This window comes from Macaca thibetana, chromosome 5 (genome assembly GCF_024542745.1).
Source record: "Macaca thibetana thibetana isolate TM-01 chromosome 5, ASM2454274v1, whole genome shotgun sequence".
Taxonomy (NCBI): Eukaryota; Metazoa; Chordata; class Mammalia; order Primates; family Cercopithecidae; genus Macaca; species Macaca thibetana.
Window position 1 is genome coordinate 73,109,888 of NC_065582.1, and position 6,105 is coordinate 73,115,992.

Genomic DNA, 6,105 nt, shown 5'->3' on the forward strand with positions numbered 1-6,105 from the left:
CAGTGCACAGTTATTGTCTACAGTGAGTATATGAGTTTCTCATTTCTGCATATCACTATCAAAGGGTAATTTGCTCACACTTTTACTTTTGCCAGTCTCATGGTTATAATGATATATTGAGTATATTTGCATATTTCTTCACATAATTCCCAGGAAGAAGAACTATATTTTGCCTTCTCTTTTTCTCTTCTGCTAAGTGTCTCAGCATATTAGTCCCATGTTTGTTATGTATTTTTTTAAGCTCTTAGTGATCTAATGAGTTTCTTTGTGCTACTTGCACAGGCTTTGGAAATACAGTCGGCCCTCTCCGTCAGTGATAGTTATCTTCTACATTCCCAGATTCAACCTACAGCAGATAGAATTTTTTTTTTCCTCTGAACTTTTTACTGGCCTCCTGCTCCCCAAAGGGTACCCTGCTTCTGGTTGCTTAATGTCTCGGAACTTTGATGCCGTTGGTCTCAGACACTACTTTACCATTCACTATCTGGCAGGTGGTTGTCTTTTGGATTGTTTGCATGGAGTTGCTGCTGTCCAGGGCATCACCAAGATTGAACTCCTCGCCATCTTCCAGTGGGCAGGGATAGATGGTGATCTCAGCCTCCAGCTTGGCCTTGATGTTCAGCAGGGCCTCTTACTCCTGGGCCTGGCGCTGTCCTTCCACCTGGGTCTGTGCCAGCTCTGACTCCCAGGTGCTGCAGGATCCCGTTGAGCAGCTCCATCTGCAGGATGTAGCAGGCCTCCAGCTCCCTAAGGCTGCTCTCCAAGCTGGCCTTCAGATTTCTCATGGAGTCCAGGTCGATCTCCAAGGACTGGACTGTATGTCTCAGATCCATGAGCGTCATCTTAGCAGCTCCAACCTCGATGGACTGCGTGGTGACCACTGTGGTGCTCTCCTCAATCTAGTGCTTGTCCAGCTCCTCTCGGTTCTCCCAAGCCAGCTCATCACATTGGGCCCCGATATCTGCCATGATCTTGGCGAGGTCCTGAGATTTGGGGGCATCTACCTCCACAGTCAACCCAGAGCTGGCAATCCGGGCTTGTAAATGTTTTACTTCCCCTTCATGGTTCTTCTTCATGAAGATCACCGCCTCCCTGAGAGCCTTGATCTCTGTCTCCAGCTGGAGCTGAGTGACATTTGTGTCATCAGTGACCTTGCGGAGCCCATGTATGTCACTCTCCACAGACTGGTGCATGGCCAGCTCTGTCTCATACTTGGCTCTAAAGTCATCAGCAGGAAGATGGGCATTGTCGATCTGCAAAATGATGTGGGGAGTGTCCACGGTATTTGTGAAGATCTGAGCCCTCAGGTCTTCGATGGTCTTGACGTAATGGTTCCAGTCTCTGACTTGGGGTCCCTTCTTCTCCTGGTGCTCCTGTATTTTGCTCTCCAGCTTCCGGTTCGTGGTCTCCATGCTCCTCCCTCTGTCCAGATAGGAGGCCACGCAATCCTTCAGGCTTTGCATGGTCCCCTTCTGGTTCTGGATGCCTCCCACTCCTGCCAGACCCACGGCCATCTCCACTGCCAGGCCTCGGGGTCCCATGCCGCCCTGGAAGCTGGTGGAGCGGGATACGAAGATCTGGGAACCAGAGCCCCCAGGACCTGCGTAGATGCTGGCCCCACTGCTGACCGGCACCTTGCTGGGCGCCTAGACAGAGTTCAGGGACTAGTAGTTGGTGGAGAAGGTGGAGCGAGTGGTGAAACTCATGCTTCTCAGGGAGGAGAGCGAGAGTACAGGACTCAGGCTTTCCCGATGACCAGAAAATATTTTTTTAATGGATAGTTTCGTCTGTACTGAACACGCACAGGCTTCTTTTTTCTTTTTATCGTTCTACAAAAAATACAACTATTTTCATAACATTTACATCGTATTAAGTATCATAAATGATCTAGAGATGATTTAAAATATACGGGAGAATGTGTGTAAGTTTCATGCAAATATGATGTCATTTTATGTCAGGGACTTGAGCATCCATGAGTTTTGGTATCTGTGGGAGTCCTACAACCAATCCCTTAAGGATACCCAGGGACAAGTCCCTTATAGGGCCCCATCTATAGCTACATTTTCATCTGTTCTATTTGTTTCTGATGTACAGATTACTATGTGTAATTTTAAATAATATTAAACTTAAATGTTTTGTCTATGTAGATTTGCTGTTGGTGTGTTTCTTAAAAATTTATTTGATATCCTTAAATTAAGAATATAGTTTTTATACATTTTCATTCAAATAATTGAAAGTTTTGTTTTCATATTTTATAATGAAATAATTATATTTGTATGTGTCTGCGTGTATTTGTGTGTGTATGTGTGTGTGTGTTGTAAAATCTAGTTTGTTTTATATTCTTTTTTGGGTAAGAAACTATACCGTGATTAACTATATAATTACCTTTCCACTTTATACATTTTGTGACTGTTTCTTCAGACTTACAAGTTTATTTATATAATATCTTCTTGATTGCTTGCTTAATCATTCTTGTGGCACAGCACAGTAATTCCTCTATTGTTTCTAATAAAATGGTATAAGTACTTTATATTGATATAGCTATGTTTTCTTTTTCAAATTGTTTTTTTTTTTTTTTTTTTTCCTGCTGTATGTTTTCCCACCCTGCTAGGGTATTTTGTTGTAATGGAGTTTCCTTAGTCTTTTCATTTTGTCATGTTGATAAGCAATGTCACTTTTCTGTCATTGTTTAAAGTTTTTTTACTGGATTGGCCATTACTTGTTGTCATATCAAATTTATGTTAATTTGATATGAAAAGTTAATTTGATATGTTATATTCCTTGTATGTGGCTACAATTTCTAAATTATAAGAGTCTGCCTCCAGTGGTCTTAGGTGAGAGATCGTGAAGTGTTTCTGGGTAGAGAGTAATTATAATTTATGTTCAGAGAATTACTACGTGCATTCCACTAAGAATGAAAGAATAGTTATTTAAAAGGAACTCTGCACTTCTTGGTGCTCCAAGTTCACACTCACTGCTTTGTGCTAGAAGGGAATAAAGCAACAGTCTGCACCTTGGTGGCAGAGGAATAGACAGAGATGAGACTGTCAGATTTTGATCATTTAATCTAAAAATGCCCCAGTGATTAGTCACTGCAATTGGCTGTTTCTGACCTGCATTAAAATTACTAAAATCCATAATTAGCTGCTAAGACCTATTATGAAATGAGCTCTAGTAGAAGAAGGATCATGTCTGTCTTGTTCGAAATTGTATCTCCATAACTGTGCACATTGTAAGAAGTAATCTTAGGGTGCACTTACTGGAGACACATCTTGAGAAGAATTTATGTGCAAGTAGGAAACCAGTAAGGTCGTGAAGAAAGCAGGACAGGCAAGGGGACAAAGCCCAGCATGGGGGTGATTTTAATAAAAGTTCCATGGAGTATAGCTTCAGCCTGACTTTGCAGGGGAAGTCTGGAATGTAAATTAAGATCCATTTTTTTTTTTCATACTCAAGGAAATAAGCTTTTATACTGCTATAGTAATCAGTCATCTAGTGAAGGCCACACCTGGAAGATGTAAACTCCTAGGAAGCTCCAACAGTTTATGCACGGGGAAAAAGCAGCTTGAGGACAGGCCTCAGGAGAGTCACAGGTGCTCGTAATTAGAAGCAGAGCAGCAGTACAGGAGAGGTGAAGTGACCTGGGTTGAGAATTTGATATATCTGCTTCAGGAATCCCTTGCACTTGTGACATCCCATTATACTTTACATTAAGTGTATTCCAACCAAACTTTGTTATTTTTTTTTTTCAAGGTGGTGGATTCATCATAATTCAGTGGAAAAATATAAAAGGAGAGGTTAATGAGATGCACAAAAGCCCTGCTGTTATAGTTGGTGCCAAGGCTATATTTATTTTTTCCTCCCTCTATCACCCATTTTAGATTTCCCTTGCCCTCAACCAGCACTTCTTGTCTAAGTGGCTTACTTTGTTGCATAATATACTGGTTTTCATAATTTTATTTAGGCCATGGTTGTTGTAATTTCCTATTTAGGGCCGAAATGGGCCATGGCATACTATGATTGGCCCTAATGCACAAACCAATTGGCCTCATTCATCTTCATGATGAACAAGGTTAATTACAATATGAGCAACATAGTTCCTCTTTCCTTGCTGCTTTTCTGACATGAGGATAACAAAATAACCTAACAGCAGAGGAGCTTAAATTTAGTGAAATGCCTACTGTAACTTGGGTGGAATCGTCCCTCACTGGAATGAAGATCTCTGGACTGATAGAACTTTGAGTTTCAAAAGCAGAAAGCACAAACATTGCGAGTGATGGTGAGTGGCCCACTGCAGTGTTCACTCACCCATGATTTCTGGATACATGTGTTTTTCCCTTTGAGCACAAAACATCATTTGTCTATAATACACACTTAATGCTAACAGTGCACCAATTCCACAGGATTTCTCTCCAAATTGACACTTTATATGAGGTATTATGGGGTTAGTTTCCTGGACTGCAAGATTAGCAGATTTTGGATAGTTCAGTATGTGGTATAACCAGTACTTTCCATTGTCACGTGCCAATTTTCACATCTTTTTGGCCACACAGTGAATCACTTGGTCAGAGACAATGTCATGTGCAATTGTATGTCAGTAAATCAGAGACTGTGGGCATTTCAATAGCCATGCTAGTAAAGACACTGTGAGCCAGAAAAACAAATCCACATTGCAATGTGCTTGAGTCCCAGTAAAGGCTATTTAAAATATGTTTTAGGTGGATGGTGTTTGACCTAATCAAATTGTCACATATGTTCCAGTTGATTATTTTGAGGGATAGTATTATAGCATGGCTCTACACTGTCTCTCCTCCTGACATATCTAGCACTCAGGAATGGCCATTGCTGCACACTGGGGGGATTTACCCTGACAGCATTCCTCTCAGGGCACAAATGTGTGAACGTTTAGTGTACCAGAAGTTGGTTTTCAGCTTGTACAAACACAATGAATTGATCCATACATGAACACATGAATACATGATGCATGAATCAGACTTGGTTTACTTTTTTCTCCTCTAACAGTTGATCATAAAGTATCTTCTATGAGGTTACAAGTGTCAGTTGAGGGGAAAGACAGTCTTGAGTAGGTGCAGCAGCATGTGCTTATGGTCCCAGCTATTTGGGAGGCTGAGGCAGGAGGATTCTTTGAGACTAGGAGTTTGAGGCTGTATTGTGCTGTGATGATTGCACCTGTGAATAGTCCCTGCACTCCGGCTTTGGCGACATAGTGAGACCATATCTCTAAAGCAAAAAAACAAAAAACAAAAAACAAACAAAAAAACAAAGACCACCTTATCTACCACAGATTCATCTAGCACCACAAGATCTGTGTAGTAGTTAAGTTATATTTGTAAGCATCTACATGACAGCCAGGACTTTCCAGAAAGCCATCCATTCCTTTTATTTCCACTCAAAAATGGAGTCCTTTTACATAATCTGTGAAGTGCATCAAGCTGTTAGTCTCAAGTGCAATAATGTATCTTGCATCCAAAACCAAAGAAGGGTGACAATCAATATTATTCTTTAGAAAGTGTGAAGTGTAGTAACTTGGCCTTGCCTTAGAAGGGCTGTCCAGTGGGTTAGTCCTGGTCTTATGTGAAGCAGAATTCAAAGCGAGATTAGAAGAGTAAGAGAATTGGTAAAGTGCGGTGGTGGCTCACGCCTGTAATTCCAGCACGTTGGGAGGCCGAGGTGGGCTGATCACCTGAGGTCGGAAGTTTGAGACCAGCCTGATCAACATGGAGAAACTCCGTCTCTACTAAAAATACAAATAATTAGCTGGATGTGGTGGCACATGCCTGTAACGCCAGCTACTCAGGAGGCTGAGGTCGGAGAATCATTTGAACCCGGAGGTGGAAGTTGCCGTGAGCCGAGATCACGGCATTGCACTCAAGCCTAGGCAACAAGAGCAGCAGGAGCAAAACTCTGTCTCAAAAAAAAAAAAAAAAAGAGCAAGAGAATTATTGAAGAAAATATGTTGATGAAAAAAAGTTGGGGGAAGCGGGAGCTGGAGGAGGCTGGGGGCACTGCTAGATTGAAATGATGATCTGAAATGAAAAACGAGATGGAAATAAGAAAAAGAAAGAATCTGGCCACACATAAACT

General features: G+C 41.7%; 1 pseudogene; it reads right to left on the reverse strand.

Moving 5' to 3' along the window:
- Window positions 1-427: 427 nt before the first annotated feature.
- Window positions 428-4,268, reverse strand: LOC126954401 (keratin, type I cytoskeletal 18-like; annotated as a pseudogene).
- Window positions 4,269-6,105: the final 1,837 nt, after the last annotated feature.